This window comes from Nicotiana sylvestris, chromosome 3, assembly GCF_000393655.2.
Source record: "Nicotiana sylvestris chromosome 3, ASM39365v2, whole genome shotgun sequence".
NCBI lineage: Eukaryota > Viridiplantae > Streptophyta > Magnoliopsida > Solanales > Solanaceae > Nicotiana > Nicotiana sylvestris.
Window position 1 is genome coordinate 24,983,126 of NC_091059.1, and position 20,145 is coordinate 25,003,270.

Consider the following 20,145-nt stretch of genomic DNA (forward strand, 5'->3'; position numbering starts at 1 on the left):
CAGTAGCATCAGTATGATAACCCTCATTTGCTCGTCCTCAAGTACAAGGTCCTGCATGGCGATGCCAGAGATGTGACTATTGGTGATGACGGAGTATTGATGATTCAAGGTTAGGTATGTGTACCCAATATTGATGGGCTTTAGGAGCTAATTCTAGAGGAGACCCATAGTTCGCGGTATTCCATCCATCCGAGTGCCGCGAAGATGTATCAGGATTTGAGGCAACACTATTGGTGGAGGCGGATGAAGAAGGATATAGTTGGGTTTGTAGCTCGATGCCTCAATTGTCAGCAGGTAAAGTATGAGCACCAGAGACCGAGTGGTTTACTTCAGTAGATAGAGATTTTGGAGTGGAAGTGGGAGCGGATCACCATAGATTTCATAGTTGGACTCCTACGGACTTTGAAGAAGTTCGATGCCATTTAGGTTATTGTGGATCGGCTGACCAAGTCTGCGCACTTCATTCCTGTGTGTACCACCTATTCTTTGGAGCGGTTGGAAGAGATTTATATCCGGGAGATTGTTCATCTGCATGGTATTCCAGTTTCCATCATTTTCGACAGAGGTACTCAGTTCACATCACGGTTATGGAGGGTCGTGCAACATGAGTTAGGTACTCGGGTGGAGTTGAACACAACATTTCACCCCCAGACGGACAGACAGTCCGAGCGCACTATTCAGATTCTTGAGGATATGCTCCGTGCGTGTGTTATGAAGTTTGGATGGTCTAGGGATCAGTTCTTGCCACTGACAGAGTTTGCCTACAATAACAGTTATCAATCCAGCATTCAGATGGCACCGTATGAGGCTTTATATGGTAGGCGGTGTAGATCCCCGGCAGGTTGGTTTGAGCCGGATGAGGCTAGATTATTGGGCACAGACTTGGTTCAGGAAGCCTTGGAGAAGGTTAAGGTGATTCAGGATAGACTTCGCATAGCCTAGTCCAGACAGAATAGTTACGCGGACCGGAAGGTTCATGATGTTTCCTATATGGTTGGAGAGCGGGTCTTGCTTCGGGTTTCGCCTATGAAGGGCATTATGAGATTTGGGAAGAAGAGAAAATTGAGTTCGAGGTTTATTGGTCCGTTTGAGATATTGCGACGTGTTGGGGAGGTCGCTTATGAGCTTGCTTTACCTCCCATCTTGGCAGGAATTTATCCGGTATTTCATGTTTCAATGCTCCGGATGTATCACGGTGATGCATCGCATGTGTTGGATTTCAGTTCAATCCAGTTGGACAAGGATCTATCTTATGCTGAGGAGCCAGTAGCGATATTGGACAGGTAGGTTCTAAAGCTGAGGTCAAAGAACATTGCATCAGTGAAGGTTCAGTGGCGGGATCAACCGGTCGAGGAGGCGACTTGGGAGACCGAGCAGGATATGCGCAGCCGTTACCCTCATCTTTTTATCACTTCAGGTATGTTTCTATCGTTTGAGGATGAACGAATATTTTAAAAGGGGGAGGATGTAATGACCCGGCCGGTCATTTTAAGAATTAATGCCCTGATTCCATATTAACTACTTTTCATGTGTTCTTTTCTGTTATTGTGAGTTGCCGAGAGGATTCGTTCGGAGTTTCGAAGAGTTTTGGGACACTTAGTCCCTAAATGAGAGTTTAAGCTTTAGAATTTGGGCTATCGTCGGAGCAGTGTGAAGACTGCCTCGAAATGGAATTATGTTGATCCTGTTAGGTCCGTTTGGTGATTTCGTACTTAGGGACGTTTTCAAATTATGTTTTGGAAGTCCGTAGCTTAATTAGGCTTGAAATACCGAAAGTTGAATTTTTAAAGTTTCCGATTTGATAGTGAAAATTTGATATCGGGGTCGGAATCCGATTTCGAGAGATGTAATAGCTCCGTAGGCTTCAACGTGACTTGTGTGCAAAGTTTGGGGTCAATCGGACTTGGTTTGGTTGGTTTTATCATCGGGTGTAGGATTCTTGAGATTTCTAGTTCATAAGGCTTGGATTGGAAGGTGATTCGTGGATTTAGCATTATTTGATGTGATTCGAAGGTTGGAATAAGTTCGTATGATGTTTTAGGATTGGTTGGCATGTTTGGTTAAGGTCCCGGGGACCTCGGGTGTGTTTCGGATGTCTAACGGATTGGAAATTGGACTTAAGCAAAAAATCTGAGTTGTTGAACCTGCCATAACTGCGTATGTAGGACCGCAAGTGCGGCACCACAGAAGCGGTATGAGGACCGCAGGTGCGATCTGAGGCCCAAGTGAAGCTAGTCGCAGATGCGGCCTAAGAACTGCAGAAGCGGGTCGCATCTGCGAGAATAGGGTCGCAGGTGCAACTTATGGCTGTTTAATGAAAAGTCGCAGGCGCGGATAAAAGGCCGTAGAAGCTGGACCGCAGGTGCGGTAGGGCCCTCGCAGGGGCGAAAATCGCTGGGCAGAAAAAGGGAAAAATGAGGGTTTGAACTCATAACTTGGAAAAACGATTTGGAGCTCGGTTGAGGGCGATTTCTCAAGGGTTTTTGAAGGAAAAATATTGGGTAACGATTTCTATCTTGATTTTGATACTACAACTATAATCTATTGTTGTTTTCCTCTTCTAATTAAGGAAATTGGGGTAAAATTTAGAAAATGGGATAAAGGTTCCCCAATTGAAATTCGAGTTTTGAGTGAAATTTTGACGTCAAATTTTGGTGATTTTTGTTCGAGTGTGTTCGTGAGTGATCAGTGGTTCTGAATTTGTAAATTTTATCCAATTCTGAGACATGGGCCCAGGGGAATTTTTGGGCGATTTTTGTAATTTCGTGTGTTATCTTCGAATTAATTAGTTAAATTAGTTACTTGAAGTTATATTTACATTATGCAATTAATTTGAATAGATTTGGGCCATTTGGAGTCGGGTACTTGTGGCAAGAACGTGATTTCGAGTTGATTGAGCTAGTTCGAGGTAAGTGGCTTGCCTAACCTTGCGTGGGGGAACTCCCCTTAGGATTTGGTATTGTTATTATATGAGTACCGTGTACATGAGGTGACGAGTGCGTACACGTGCTAATTATTGAAAAATCCCGTTTTCATTAAGTTAATACCTATGTTTTCTTGTAATTGAGCGATACACGCACTTGAAACATCTTGCTTAGTTTTGGAAAAAGCATGCTTATGTGATTTAATTGTCTTATCTGCTTTAATTGCCTACTTGTACTCTGTGCAACATGTTAGAGTAGAAATTCCTATTTAATTCTCGAATAGAACTGTAAATTCTTCTGAGATTGTTGTGTGTTTACTTTGGGACTATGGGACGATATCCCGGGAGATCCCCCTGCATATTTACTTTGGGATTACGGATCGGTATTCCGGTAGATTCCTCCCCCCCGCATATTATGTTTGGAACTACCGGACAACACCCGATAGATTTTCTGTACTGGATATTTACTTTGGGACTATGAATTGGTATTCCGGGAGTTTCCCCTGCATATTTATGATTGGGACTACGGGACGATATCTCGATAGATCCTCTGTACATTTACGTTTGGGACTATGTGACGATATACTGGGAGATCCCCCGTTGCTATCTATGCATACTCAGTATATTCTGTCTGTGATTTACTCTTTATCAACTGTTAGTGTCTTAAATTATACCGTCGTACTTCTTACTATTTTACCTCGTTTTATATATATACATAACCGGTAGGGCCCTAACCTTCCTCATCACTACTTGACCGAGGTTAGGCTTGACACTTACTGGGTACTGCTATGGTTTACTCATGCCATTTCCTACACATGTTTTATGTGTGCAAATGTAGGTTCTTTGGATCAACCATATTATCAGTGAGGCGAGGCGATCTTCAGAGACTTCGAGGTATATCTGCCACATCCACAAACCGAGGACTCCCTCTCTATTCTCTATTTTAGCTATATCCCTTATGTATTTTCCTTTGATTAGACATTCTGGAGTTAGAACACTATGTAGTACCTACAACTTGTGATTTCATGAGATTCAGGGTTTTGGGAGTTGATTCAGTTTGAGAGTGTGTATTTGTATATGTCGAGCGGCATCTTAGACGTTTTTATTATGTTTTATCTGCAGTTTTTGCTAGTTTTATCTTTTGTTCCCTTTTTCCGCAAATTGTTAGGCTTACCTAGTCGTGGAGACTAGGTGCCGTTACGATAGTTCACAGAGGGTGAACTTGGGTCGTGACATGCAACTCTTTGTGAAGGTGGATCACGTTCGGATCACCTTGTGGAACATTAGCCTAGGATTGCCACGCCAATGATATTTACGCCATTTCATCCAAGATCTCACACGCCTCCACATAAGGTGTAGTCTTGAAGTTCCTACCGATAAGTTGATTCACTACACATTGGTTGGTTCTATTAATCCCACAATAGAAAGTTTGTTGAATCATATTCTTCGTCATATCGTTGTTGGGACATTCTTTAACCATTGTTCTATACCGTTCCCATATCTCGTGTGATGGCTCATTTGTCACTTGCTTGAATGCCAAAATCTCATCCCGAAGTGTAGCCATGTGTCCCAGAGAGAAGAATTTAGAAATAAACTTTTCCGCTAACTCATCCCAAGTATGAATGGAATGGTTTGGTAAGCATTCCAACCAATCTAAAGCTTTCCCCCATTGAGAGAAGGGAACAGCCTTAGCCTCAATGCATCCTCGGAGACATTTGTTTGTTTGCTCCCAACAAGTGTCCACAAACCCTTTCAAATGTTTGTATGCATTTTGACTTGGAGAACCAGTGAAGAAACCTCGTTGCTCTAGCAAAGTGAGCATCACATTGGTGATTTGAAAGTTTTCCGCCCTAATACGGGAAGGGACTGTTGCACAAGCATATCATTCATTGTGTAACACCCGGTGTAGAGCTGCTCGTGATGGAGGTGGGGGTAGAACATGGACATTGTCATGAGGCACTCGACCTCTTCTATTGGCTTGAGGTTCAAGAGGAACCTCATCAACTTGGTCATCCTCGACGTCCACATCCCCCAATGCAATATTTCCGAGCTCATTGTTTTCCATGGTTGTACCTACAATTTATCAAACAAGTTAGTAACACGGAAGGAAAAAAGATATTCCAAAAACACACCCAAATATATAGCTAACACCGATTTTTAACTCCCTGACAATGACGCCAAAAATTGATCACGTCCAAAGCACACCTCAAAAGAGATAAGAGTCGGGGTCGAATCCACTAGGAGCTAAGATGAGAGTTAGGGGTATATATTTCAAATGAGCAATTGGATTATTTAGATTGCACTTCCACAAAAAGAATTTGTTTACTATTTCTAATGTTAGTCTAATGATTGCAAAATAAAGAACGAAGACTAGAAATAATTGTTCTTACTATTTTTCCAAACCGATAAAAAGCCTAGGACTATGACCATGACCTAGGTGTTTGCCTAATGGGATAAATACTTTAATACTTGTTGTGTTGATTGGGGTGTATTATAGCCCTCAACTCTAAATTACACACTCAATACATCTCAGTCAAAGAGTGGCTTTGCCCAATTTGGCTTTCTCAAGACCAAATGGATATCACCCAAAACAGTTGATAAGAGTTCAAGTCGAATATTTACTATCTCTAGGCCGAACTTTTTAATTAGGCTAATCAATCTCTGAATTGACTCAATTCCTTGTTAGCTAAGTTATCCTAGAATAGGTCTCTCTTTCTCAAGTATTGACTAAGTCAAATAGGCATGAATCAATATTTGCAGCCATTAATTTTAAAATTGAAGCATGAACTAAGCTAAATAATCAACACCTAATCATAAACATGCATAAAATTAATCACACGTAAGGTTTACACACTAGGGTTGGGTCATAACCCTAGTAAAAATCTAGCTACTTGTAGTAGGTTTAAAGAAAAGTTAATAAAACTCATAATGGAAAATTAAAATGATGAATTCTAATAATAAAATCTTCAAATAAGGTAAAACTTCCTAAAATAGCAAAGAGAAACGGCTACAGCAACTTCAGATGTTCAATCTTGACCTAATTTTGTGAAACTCATATATTTATACAAGGCTGAAAACCTCGAATATAAATGTCCCTCGGGAGGTTCTGCGGTCACACAATTCCATGTGCGGTCTGTAGATTTTTTCATCTGGCAGGAAGTGGAGTTTTGCGGCCGCACATTTCTGCATTGCGGCCGTGAGGAAATCTTCTGCGGTCTGCAATATTAGGACTACATCCGTAAGGCAACTTTGCTGCGGCTCATACGATTATGATTGCGGCCGCAAGGCAACCTTTTTGCAGTTGCACAATTCTTGTGCGATCCGCAATTCACAGAGGCTCTGGATTTGGTCTTTTTGCAAACTCTACGATCTTCGACTCTTAGCCCAGCTTTGCAGTTGCACAATTCATGTACGGTCTGCACTTTGCACACATTTCTGCTAAATTCTTCCTCTTGGTTTGCGGCAGTAGAGGAATTCGCAGAATTCCTCCTGCGGACCGCACATTTGTGCTTCTTCTCCCTTTATTACCTTGTGCTTCAGAATACTCCTTTTTGAGTCGGATTTCATCTCGGAAGATCAACTTCCATCATTCCTGTAATTTTGCACAATTTTATTAGTTTCAGGAATACAATTCAATGCTTTTAGACTAAAACAAAAGCTAAAATGCGCTAATAAGCAGTCAAAATCCTCCACTTATCACAGATCCCGTGAAGTTCGTGATGACTCGACCTGTTCTTTCAGCCTAGCAAGGTGGTCCATATTGTTTAACCAATATGAGATTACATACACACCTCAAAAGGTTGAGAAAGAACAAGCACAACTAATTTTCTAGATGATCACTGATGAGTATCTGCCATGTATATAATTTAAACTCGTACTCTGCCAAATAATAGTATAGAAAGATATCGAACCCACAGAGATTGGTTTATCTATTCTACAGACGTTTCTTATTTTAATTACTATTTGAGAAAACCAGAAAGAGTGAGTGGTGAATTAACAAACTAAAATTTCATGAATAGAGAAATAGAAAATATTTTATTTTTCACAAATGTAATAAAAAGGTGTTGGGATACTGACTTCACTCAATATTTTAATTATATAGTAGATATACTTATTCTTCAATTTCTATTTCTCAAAAATATATAAATGCTTCTCACGATAACATTTGTCTATCATTAATTAAGTTGAACAATTAATTACATTCTTCCCGGTTGTATAAATTAATCGTCAAAATAATAATATTACAAAGTCGAAAATATATACTTGAACTAAAACATGCTCTTTTTAGTAAGTCCCTTTCGATTTTCCTACTTGTTATAACTGATTGCTACAATATTCGCCTCTTTCGATTACAAATAAGTGTAAAATCAATTTTAACATATAAGAGCTAGATGTCACTAAATAAAAGGTAATATCTATCAATACCAAAATTTAATATATTACTTCTTCCGCCTATTTCGATTAAAGAATTATTAAGAAGTTAATATGTCATACGAAATAGATAGATGTTCACAATTTAAATGACACCTAACTATAAAGCAGATAAAATTTAAATAAAAAGCTTCGGCTCAGGCATGTGAAATTGAGGAATAATTTACTATTATATAAAAATATTAAGATCTGTCGTTCTCCCAACACATGATAAGTTACTCCATACTGCAGCTAGTGTTAATACCCAATTTTTTCCTGTATATTTTCAATATGCAAAATACCTTCAAAATAGCATATATGCATATATAAGCATGTCCAAGGTTTTTATTATTTTTTCCATAATTTTAAGGTTTTAAATTGATTCATTTTCTCCCTTTTTATCCATAAAATCCCAAATAATTATTTCCAAAATGATTGTTTTGATAATTCCTCTATTGGATTTCTATATTTATGCCAAAATATGGCTAAAGTAACTTTTACATATTTTTATAATTATATTTGGTATTTTAAAGCTAAATTGCACATAATTGCAATACTAGCCCTTTTTAGATTTAATTATGTTTTATACGCATAAAATTGAATCTTGTATTTTTAATTTGTTAGATATGTATTATAAATCCCTTTAGCCCTTTAAATTAGTTTTCAGAAACTATTTACTATTTTTATAAATTAAATAGGGAAAAATGGCTATTTAAAATATAGCCAAATTGGCTTTCAATTTTAGCCTAAATCAAACGGACCCCAACCCAATTGAAAAGGCCACCGGACCCAAGCCCAAACCCAAGCCATACCCGACCCACCTACCCCATTCAATCTTGACTGTTGATCATTCAGAGCAACGGTCCCCATTCCCCCTTCCTAAATTAAACCCAAACAACTCCTTTCCCCCCAAACCCTCTCATTCTTCATTCACTCAACTGACTCTCATCTCTCTCTCTCTCTCTCTCTCTCTCTCTCTGGTTCTCTCTAGACCTTCTCCCCTCCCCTCCTCTCCGATGAACCTAATCCACCTTCTCCGGCTATCTCCTTGCCTGAATCCATGGTGGTCTCACCACCTACCAGCCTTATGGCTCTCTCTTGAACATGTGTCATCGTTTTGAGGCCTTTAAGTGAACCAGAGGTGGTTCACTCACCTTCCATGGTTTCCCATGCCATTTTTCGGCTATCCACGTCCGTTCGAGTAATATCTGTGACTTTTCCGGCTAAACCGGTAACTTTTCAAGGTTTTCTCACCTTTTCTGGGTTCTCCAAAACCCTAACTTTAAAGATTTTCCAATTTTCTTTCAGATCTGTCTTAGATCCGTGTATTTTATGAACCTTTTGGTGTTTTCCTCAAAGGTTTTTCCGATTTTTTCAAAGTGACTCTTCGTCTTCAAGATTAGGGTTTCTTAACCTCTTTTAAGAAGACTTCTCCTCTGATTTTCAGTATTGTCATATGAGTTTACTATGTTTAAATGGTTTATTTATGTTTTCTTCTACCTGATTCATCACGATGAAAACCCTATCTATTTTGGTTCTATCCGGGGTTTTGGAACTGTCTTTGTTTATTTGATTTGTATGCATACCTATTTCGATTGAGTTCTTTATGGTTAGATCCTTTTCTTTGTTTATCTTAACTGATTCTAAGTTCTCACCACTTTTTAACCCAACTCTGTTAAAACCCTAATTTCTTAAAGATTTCTTCACTTGCTACTGTGAGTTTTAAAGACTCTCTTTACTTGTTTCTGTGTATTGGCCTGATCTTCTTTACCTATTAGGTTGGTTTTTCACTCTGGTTCTATGTGTTAGCCATGACTACTTGACTTTGTTGATTGCCATGCTTCGAGTGGGTTCTTTTTACTACTGAGTCCTTAGCCTACTCATGTCACTTCTGTATGTTTGTGTTCATCTAGTTTGCTTCTTTTGTTAATATGGCTGACCTTGCATGTCTGATACGCCTGTTCATTCCTCTATATTTATATGTCAAAGTGTAGAATTATGACCTCCTCTTGATTGATCCTGATTTCATTAAGTTACGGTTTGATTGCAAGGTTTTCTCATAAACCCTTAAAATTTCACTCGTTTGTTTAAGTTGATTGATTCCATTCCTTCATTTGCCGTGATGCTTCATTCTTGCTGAATCCTTTCCCCAAATCAGTGTATTCTGTACATAGACTCAATCATATGCCCTATACTTTTACTACCACTTATATGGTAAAAACCAATCTTTCTCAAACTGATTTTCTTTCCTTAATTATCCTGTTAGTATCCGTTTGAGTTGTAATTCCTTGATTAAAAGGAAGTATTTGTATTAATTGGATTATAATTGTGATTACTGCCATAATTATGCTAAACCTTTACTTGTTACCTTATTTTCTACTTATTTTCAAAGCTATAAATACCCTAAGTCTTTCATTAACAAGACACGAACTTGGATTTCAAAAACCCCTCTCTTACTTAAAAATTTTGTGCTATTCTACTACTATTGGCCGACTGCAAGCCAAGGCTAATCATCTGTAAGCCTTGGTTCTTTCATTTGTTTACCTCTATCTTCACTGGTATGTCCTAGTTCAATTTAAAGCCTCAACAACAATATGTTTTTATTCCTGCTTCAGTTTCTTTTACTTCTAGCCTGCTTTTACTTGTGGTTTTGTTGTGAAGCATGCTGACATGAATCCCCTCCCTTTAAATTCATGTGATTCAAGTATGCTTGGATGATTGAATTTTCTTACCTACTGTGTATTTACCATCTTGTGAATCCCAAATCCCCTATCCCCCCTCTATGTGTTTTCTGGCTAGTTTGTGATTATGACAAAGTCCAACTATCTCTGAGCATATCCCTACCAATCCTAATATTCCTGCTGAGGTCAGGTGTCTGTAGTCAATATATATGTATCCCCAAATCCCTTTTTACCCCATATGTGATTACTGAATTTATTCATTTGCTGTGTGTGGTCTTACCTTGAAGTATTTGAACTCTATCTTATTAATACATTTTCTTTCAACCCTTTCTATTACTGATTGCTTTCAAAATGGACATGTCAGTCCAGTTTTTAAACAAACTCCTTTCAAACATGTGTCCTGCACTTTCACTATACTCTTAGACCACTATGTTCTTCCCCTTTTGTGTGAGCCTTGCCTTGGGACCCTTGATCTCCCTATGAACTTGGACACATGAAAGCTGGCCTTTCCACACTGCACTTACTCTGTCTTGGCTATGAAATCTTGGTGTGAGCACTGCCCGGGATCCCTTGAGGTCCTTAGGGAACTCTGACACACTTAGATGTGAGGAAAAGCTATGAAACAATCTTGGCACTTGGGGTGATTGATTATATAACTCAGAGAGTAAGTCCTAATCAGGCTTCCTATAGTGTAACTTCTTATTTTTATTATATAATTCATTTCAATGTTGGTCTGTAATAACTTATTGTAAATCAGTATTGGGGTTGGCTAGTGAAAAAGAACGGGGTAGATATGCATGCTATAGTCGTTAAGGGTAGAAAACATGTTATTAGGTTTATGTTCCTAATTGCACAATAGATACCATGCTTAGGATTCATACATGCATTAGAAATCATGCTCTTAGGTTTCTTGTTTATTGTTTCAGCATGTGTACCCTTACAAAATCATGTGCTAAAGTATGCTAATAATTAGCACTTTACTATTATGTTCTATGCTGCCATGTGCATTTAGAAATCCTGCTCTTAGGAAATTCTGCAATCCTGCCATGTGCATTTAGAAATCCTGCTCTAGGAATTCTACATCATGAGTTTTATACATACATCTTAGATACCATGTATTAGGATCTCATTCGCACTTGCATTCACACTTAGTGTAAACTGCTGATTATAAAAGAGGTAAAAACAGCTTCACACTTGATTATCCTGTTTAAAAAACTGGGGAAAACCTCTGCATTCGTATCAACTAGAACAACATGCTCTTAGGGTAAAATAATTTCCACACTATTTTAATAACTCGGAATAACTGTTGTACATCAATTTACACCTAGGCAAGCCTTAGGTAACTGCTTAAATAAAAATAGAATTGTCCTTGTTTAACTGTCAGTATGTTAAAATCAGTAGGCAAACCCGATTCAGACTTCTTTTCTGAGGCATGTAATAAATCTAATTCTGCTGTAGTCACTTAGATACCATGCTTTAGAATTCTAAATTCAAACCTTATCTGTGTATGAGTCATGCTGTCTATATGTACTACCTGTGGAGGTATACTTGAGCCTTTCGTTTGTCTTCTATGCTCCCTTTAAATGCAGTCCTATGTGTTCTTGTTTGTCGCCTAACATTTTGCCTTTAAATCTGAGGGTCTGCCTAGAACCTCCCTCATAAGATAGAAGTCCTAAATTCCTCCAAGACTGGTAGGAAGGGACAGGTAACAACATGCAATAGGGGTCGATACCAACCTTCACTTTAATCACCTTCATGGGATGGGAAATGGTAGATATGGATACGATGACCGGTGCGTTAATACCACGTGTAGCTCCTCTTTGAGGAGTGTCATACCGGGTATTGCATTGACGTGATCCATATTACAAGCAAACCTAGGACACCCCTTTACATTCATAAGCATGTTTTAGATTGTAATTCTTTTCAAAATTTTGCTTTTGGCTAATTGTTTTTCGAAAACTTGTGTATTTAAACTCAAATCCCTTACTATTTGAGCCATACTTATTTATTTGCTAATTGTACAAATTCACAAAACTGTCTGGCCGGGAACCACACTAGTGAATCCTGAGGGGTGCCTAACACCTTTCCTTAGGATAATTTCAAGCACTTACCCTATCTCTGGTTACCAAACATAGTTATGAATGAACCCCATTGGTGCCCTAACGCACCTTAAAAATCGTTAGGTGACGACTCTCCAAAATGCAAACTCCCTTCCCAAAAGGAAAGAGTTGTTCCATACCAAAATGTCACGAACTCGATTCCGCGGAAGGAAAAAGGGGGTGCGACAACTAGTACTACTAATGAAAATATTCTTGTCCATTAGATAAGAAAATAGAAAAAAATATTCAGAAAGAATAATTACCCCTATTTAATCAAAAGCAGGATATAGAGTAATTTTCAAAGCTAAAATTTATTAGGAACTAGAAACAAAATACACAGTAATGACTGGACAAAAATTCAAAGAACTGAACAATAAACTGAAATGAAAAGGAAAAACTCTAAAATGGATTCAATTGTGTAACGACCCAAAATCTGACCCGATCATGATGGCACCTATCGTGGAACTAGGCCAGCTACTTATTCCAATTTTCCATTTTACCCAATTTATTTACTTAGAAAAACATCAATTTTTAAACAAAAATCCAATAATAAAAGATAGAAGTATCAAAACAGCGGAAAGAAGTACAACCCCGACCTCAAGTGTCACTAGTCATGAGCAAACTAATACAACTGTCTGAAATACAAATCTAGAATATTCTGAATACATCCAATAAGTAAAGCTAGAGGAAGATAGGGAAGGAGAAGGCGGAACTGCGGTTGCCAAGCAGCTACCTCGCAATTTCCGGTGGAAGTCCGTTGTCACGACCCAAAACCGACCCGGTTGTGATGGCGCCTATCGTGAAACTAGGCCAGCCCACACAACTCCCGAATCAACCATTTTCCCAATAAAAGTTATTTTTATACCATTTATAAACAATAATTCTCATAATGAAATTTTAAAGAAAAGTGCGAAATAATTACACAAGCCCGACATCGGGGTGTCACTAGTCATGAGTATCTACCGAGGTCCGAGTACAACAAGTGTCTAAAAATGTACTAAATACAGTAATAAAAATGAGAGGAAGGAAGCAGTGCTGCGAACGTCGTGCTGCCACCTTGCTAACACTGATGACTCCACGTCTGAGCAATCAACACCCGCTACCAGGTTCCGAAATACCTGAATCTGCACACGAGGTGCATAGAGTAATGTGAGTACTCCAACCCAGTAAGTAATAAGAGTAAATAAAGACTGAGTAGTCGGAAACGATGAATCCACATTATGATAAACTTAGTAAGCACAACAAACTTTCAAATCAGAATACGAGTCAATCGTCTCATTTAAAATCCAGCTTTTGGTAAAAATCATTTGAAGATGCTTTCCAACAGTTTCAATAGAGGTTCAATACAATTTATAATTAAAGAGATGAAAATCATAATCGCCCCCTCGGGCAAAACATAGTTCGTATACAGCCCCTCGAGCAAAACAGGAATCATAAACACCTCATATCATAAAAATCTCAGTGGAAATAACAAAGCCAAATCAGTGATTAAATTCCGAACATCTCATAAAAACTCCAGCTTAAATGAAAGTTGTTTAAAGGATTTTGTTCAACATTTTCAACAGAGGCTCAGTATAAAGAGGAGTGGAAACAACAATTTCATAAAAACAAGCCCCTCGGGCAAAGCATCAGTCATATATGTATACAGCCCCTCGGGCAAACTTCTCAGTCACTCGAGACTCAAATCTCATCAATTAGTGCTCACACTCAGCACTCACACTCAATAAGTACCATATAGTAACCGCTACAACGCGCAGTTCGATATAGATATCGCTGCGGCATGCAGCCCGATCCATAAATATATTCATATATATATATATATATATATATTGATGTGGCGTGCAACCCGATCCATATATATATATATATATATATATATTGATGCGGCGTGCAACCCGATCCATAAATATATAATCCTCACAACCAGGCCCTCGGCTTCTCTCAGTCATTAACCTCACAATTAGACCCTCGGTCTATCTCAGTCATCAACCTCACAAACACTTGTACCATCAATATAACATGGAACTCAGCCCAAACAATTTTCACATTTTAAGAAGTAAAGTGATAAAACCAAATTAAACAATAAACAGGTAAAACATGACTGAGGATATGCTTTCAAAATAAATAGAGTGAGGAAAAATAGTGAAAATGCCCCTAAGGATCTCACAGGTCGGCACAAGGCCCGAAACATGGCATACATCCCAAAAATATAATATTAATCTTTAAAATATGGAATATCACAAGATTTCAAATCAAATACGCGACTTAACAGTCGTACGGGGCGGACCAAGTCACAATCCCTAACGGTGCACGACTCTACGCTCGTCATCTAGCATGTGTGTCACCTCAAAGTAGCACAACGATGTGAACTTCGGGGTTTCATACCCTCAGGACAACATTTACAATCATTACTTACCTCGATGCCTTTTCCCTCACGAATCGACCTCCGGATGCTCCAAATCTAGCCATAATCAGTACATAACCATTAAAATGTGCTAAGGAGACAAAGCCTACTCGAAAATATCTAATTTACATAAAACAAATCCCGAAATTGCTCAAACCCGGCCCCCGGGCCCACGTCTTGAAATCCAATAAAAGTCACATCAATAGAATCCCCATCCTCTTAAGAGTTCATACATATCGAAAGTACCAAAATCCACATATAAACGGCCCCTCAAATCCCAAATCCTAGGTCTCTAATTACAAGCCCTAGTTTTTTAATGCTAGGTTTAAATTCCATGATTAATTAGGTAGAATTCACACAAGAATCGAGTATTGAGTTCAAAAATCTTACCTCCACGTGTTATCTCTTGAATCCCTCTTCAAATTCTCTCAAAAAGCTCCAAAATTGCCAAAAAATGGTAAACGTTATCCCCAAAATTGCGAAAAAGACGACTATTTAAACATTCTGCCCAGGCCTCATTTCCTTCTTCACGAACGCGGTCAACGCCTCGCGTTCACAAAGCCCAAAATAACATTAACCAAAATCTCCTCTTCGCGATCATGACCTGCCCATCGCGAACGCGATACTTCCTCAGAAAACTCTTCGCGAACGCACCCCTTCACCCGCGAACGCGATGAATAACTTGACCTCTGAGCACTTTCCTCTATGCGAACGCGGAGCTTCACTCGCAAACGCGATGACCAAACACTCAGTCGAGCGAATGTGGATCCTTCCTCGCAAACATGAAGGCTAAAATTCCAGCCTTCACCAACTAACCCTTCGCGAACGCGAAGGACTAACTCTCTGCGACACTTCAGTTGTTTTTCTGTAATTCCAAACATCATGAAATGGTCCGATTGACCACCCGAAACTCACCCGAGGCCCTCGGGACCTCAACAAAACATGCTAACATATCCCATAACTTCATTCAAACTTGTCCCAACCTTTGGAATACTCAAAACAACATCGAAATACCAAATTTGCATCGAATTCAAGCCTAAGAATTCCAAAATCTTCTAAATTACGCTTTTGATAAAAAACCCAACCAAACCTCATCCGAATGACCTAAAATTTTGCACACACATCCTAAATGATACAACGGAGCTACTTCCACTTCCGGAATTCCATTCCGACCCCTATTTCAAAATCTCACCTATCAATTGGAAAACGCCAAAATCTCAATTTCGCCAATTCAAGCTTAAACCTTCCACGGACTTCCAAAATGCATTTCGATCACGCTCCTAAGTCCCAAATCACCTAACAGCGCTAACCAAATCATAAAATTTACAATCCGAGGTCATCTACTAACAAGTCAAAACTTGGTCAAACCTTTCAAATTTTAAGCTTCGAATTGAGAACTGTTCTTTCAAATTCATTCCGATTATCCAGAAAACCAAAACCAACAATTTAGATAAGTTATGATACATCACACGAGGCAAGTCATGCCCGAGAACTGGCAATCGAAGTGCAAAAGCTCAAAACGACCGGTCGGGTCATTATATCCTCCCCCACTTAAACATACGTTCGTCCTCGAACGTGCCCAGAGTTGTTCCAAAAGCCAACCAATCACTGAATAACCTTACCATGCACATACCCGAGGGTGATCCTACATCACCCTATCTCATATAGGTCCGATAACGCAATGTAACTGAAATTTCACAATCCAACCTAGCCCATAAACCTTAGAACCACATTTCCACTACCGAAATCATCCACAAGATCAAAATCTCACATCTATACTTTGAATAAGCCCGAACAACTGTAATAACCCATACCTGCAACCTCAGGTGCAATTACATGATATACCACATAACTCAAACACTTGTAGAGATAACTTCTAATCAGAGCAGCTGCGCACAACAACCGAATATTGATAGAAAGCCTCTTATCAACTAAAGTCTCATTTTAACACTTTCATATACTACCACTGATAAATGAAACACGCAGTAAGCCATAACTATTTCTCAGATCAACCATTCATGAAGCCACTTCTCCTTTGGCAAAGACCATAGCAAATTTCTGAGCCGAACCTCGATATTATCCTTCCAACATGCTGAAATCGAATCTATTTGTATTCATTGAGGATCCCAACAATCTCATCTAATCCAACACAATTACTCTCGTGACATGACACATCAATACAGGCTAAAGCCGCAACTTGTGCAATCCGCGCACCAATAAGCAACAATCCGAACATACTCAAACCATGAAAATGACTCAAATGAGAGTTGTATCGCAAGCTTACTACTACCACCACACACAATGCTGAGAACCCGTCACACATCATAGAAACAAAACACACAAATCTAACACGCATGATCATACCTCCACATAGCTTCTCTCCAATGCGCGACCTCATCCAAACACTAGTCCACATGAAACACCTTAAGTCACTATGCTCAAAATCAACAACCGTGCGCAATATGATGTCTAAAGCCAAAGCAATCATCATAACCACCACGAAGCAATTACATAACACCACACAACTCAAACGGACATAACCGATATGCCATTGACCGAGCAATATCCAGTACTCTTCCCGCTCGAATTCCACTGAGATGCCCCAATAACACCGCACCACATGTGCCTATAACCAACAAATCCTAACGTCTCACAACACGGAAAGATAACTCATAGATCTCCCTGATTACTAATAGCTCGATAACAACCGAATCAACACATCCCTTATCAATAGCAACTCAAAGTCCACAAAGCCGTCTCGATGCAGAACACACATCTATATAGGTCTACCAATGAACCACACATCAACTCTAGTCACCCACAACAGATAAATAACCCTCTGAAGGTTCACAATGACTGAATCATAGCACATACTATCATCTGACTAACTTACCCATATCTTTACAGTCCACAACCACGAGCTAACCTGTTTACAAGAACTTCCAGCCTCCAAGTCCATAAAGCACACGAGTTACCATATCTGATCCCAATTTTGCCGCTCGAATATACAACACACCTCTAATACTCGATCATCCCAAGAGAGGTACACCTATGATTCTTCTGTGCCACCAAGAAACCTCGAATATCATCAGACAATCAGACAAGATAGTGCCGTAGTACCAATAGAGCATCCATAACTCAAACACATCGCCCTATCTGAAATGTATACCCTCATCAAGCCACACCAATCAGTGATCTCATTTATCTAGTCACCTGAAGCTGCCCATGCTATCTAAGAATTTGTGACCTTACTTTCAAATCTGAACCGTGACCCTACACATGCAAATCTCAATCCTACACAACATATCGCATAAACCAAACCATCCTAGGATAACCACGAGAACTTCATATCCCTTCCGGGCCACAAGCAACTATGTACTCCACTAGCCAAGAACTTCCCATTGATCCCATCTAGAAGAAAATCACTATACATCCCATGCTCCTCACGCCAATAGGAAAAATATACCTCTCTAATTGTGGTGGAAACCATCTAGAGCTCTTCGAATCCCATTTGCACAACACTAAATCGTCAGCACTAAATCCATCTAACTCAACCGAGCTACGCAGGTCACTAAACCCAAGAGAATTATCGCGAAACACATGTAGAAACTCATTACCTCATAAGTACCCAAAGAACTCATCATATCCTTTCCCCTGCCGAGCCGACCTACTACCAAGTTATCCCATCTATACAAGCCCCTCTGAATTTACCTTAGACTTGATACTTATTCCTGCTATCACATCACAATCCTCGACCCGGACTCGCCACACGAGACTCGAGCATAACACCACACCGTCTAAGGCTCATAAGCCACTGAATACTCTCTTAAATATTCCCATAAGAACCACGTTCAAAATATCTAACTTGAAGAGACTTCTTGCGAATTCCAAGTCATTACCTTCACCTTCCTAATATTGATATATATATAGACTCCCATAATTGATATAGAAATGCCACAAGTCTTGACACCCTCCAATAAAAAACTCAGTTTCTAGCCATATATACAACTTGAAAATATCTAATTATCACATGTAAAATCTTGAACACATTAGAACCATTCTCAAGATTCATTCACTCTACTCAAACTGCAATTAGCCTGATCAAACGAACCGAACAACCTGTTCCTCAATAGCACTCCAACACCGCAGAGTGTAACCTCATCCTAAAACAACCAAGCAGCTTCCTGCTCTATGCACCGAGCATCCTTTACCAACAACAACTCAAGACATTATGTTATTCTCACACACCTATGAAGCATATTATAACCTTTGTCAAGAATTTTCCTTTACTCGAGTCATCTTCGGTCTCAAACTCCGTAGGCCATAACTGATTCTCCCGTACGCCTCAACTGGTACCAACATTGCACATAACCGAGCAGTCAACTAATCAATAGGAGACTCCCCCACTTGGCTCGAAGCCATAGATCAAACACACACGATAACTCATAACGCATATGCTCTATTGCTGCCATAGTACCAAAGTGAGATTAAACTCCATACCTTATGGCTCGTGGAACACAGACCATTTAGTACTTTAAACCTTCTGTAAATCTCACATTCACCCTTGTAACAGTCAAGCCCACTCTCTTAAGCGACCCAAATTTAAATTTCAACACATATAATTCACTTGTAAATGAGATCTTCTAACAGACAACATAAGGATCACGCAACTTCAGAACACTCCGCAGGAGGTAACCCACCTGCTTTACCTCAAACTAACATTTCTATATACCTTCCACCGTCATAGACATTACGCAGTCACTTGATCATACTGAGTCAGATCTCATACCGCAATATGAAATTTACTTCACTCCCAACTAGGACATATGAAAAGATTCTTCACACACCCATAACTTGGGGTTATACATCCAATCACGATGGAAATCAAACACCAAATAGTCCTGGCTACCCCAAAGCAGACCCTTCTCGCCTTATTCGATTCATATGAACACATCTTGTAGTCATATCACCCTCATCACACAGCTATCCAGTCATTACTTCCCTTAACAAGGATACAACAGAACATATAGATCCAGAAACACGCCCTCACGCAATCAACAGCTTAGGGCTCAAGCTATAGGCAAAAATCTGGCCCCAAGTCTTTCAGACTGGCCCAACATCAACACACAAAGATCACATCTCGCCCCTCGATCAGGGAATCACAAGCCATCGATGCATAACTGATATTGAGCGCTCATGCGCGCATACGAATGCGTGGAAGGAATTCAAATGGTTACACTCCAAGCTGAATCAAAGACGTACGATAAGAATTCAAGAATGTGAAGTTTTTACTAAAGGTTTTGTAGCCTCTCGAGGATAAATACAGATTTCTCCGTACCGATCTGCGAGACTCTACTAAACCTGCTCATGACTCGTGAGACCTATGTAACATAGGATCTAATACCAACTTGTCATGACCCAAACCCGACCCGGTCGTGATGGCACTTATCATGAAACTAGGCCAGCCGACACAACTCCTGAATCAACCATTTTTCTAATAAAAGTTTTTTATACCATTTATAAACAATAATTCTCATAATGAAATTTTAAAGAAAAGTGCAGAATAATTACACAAGCCCGACATCAGGGTTTTACTAGTCATGAACATCTACCAAGGTTTGAGTACAA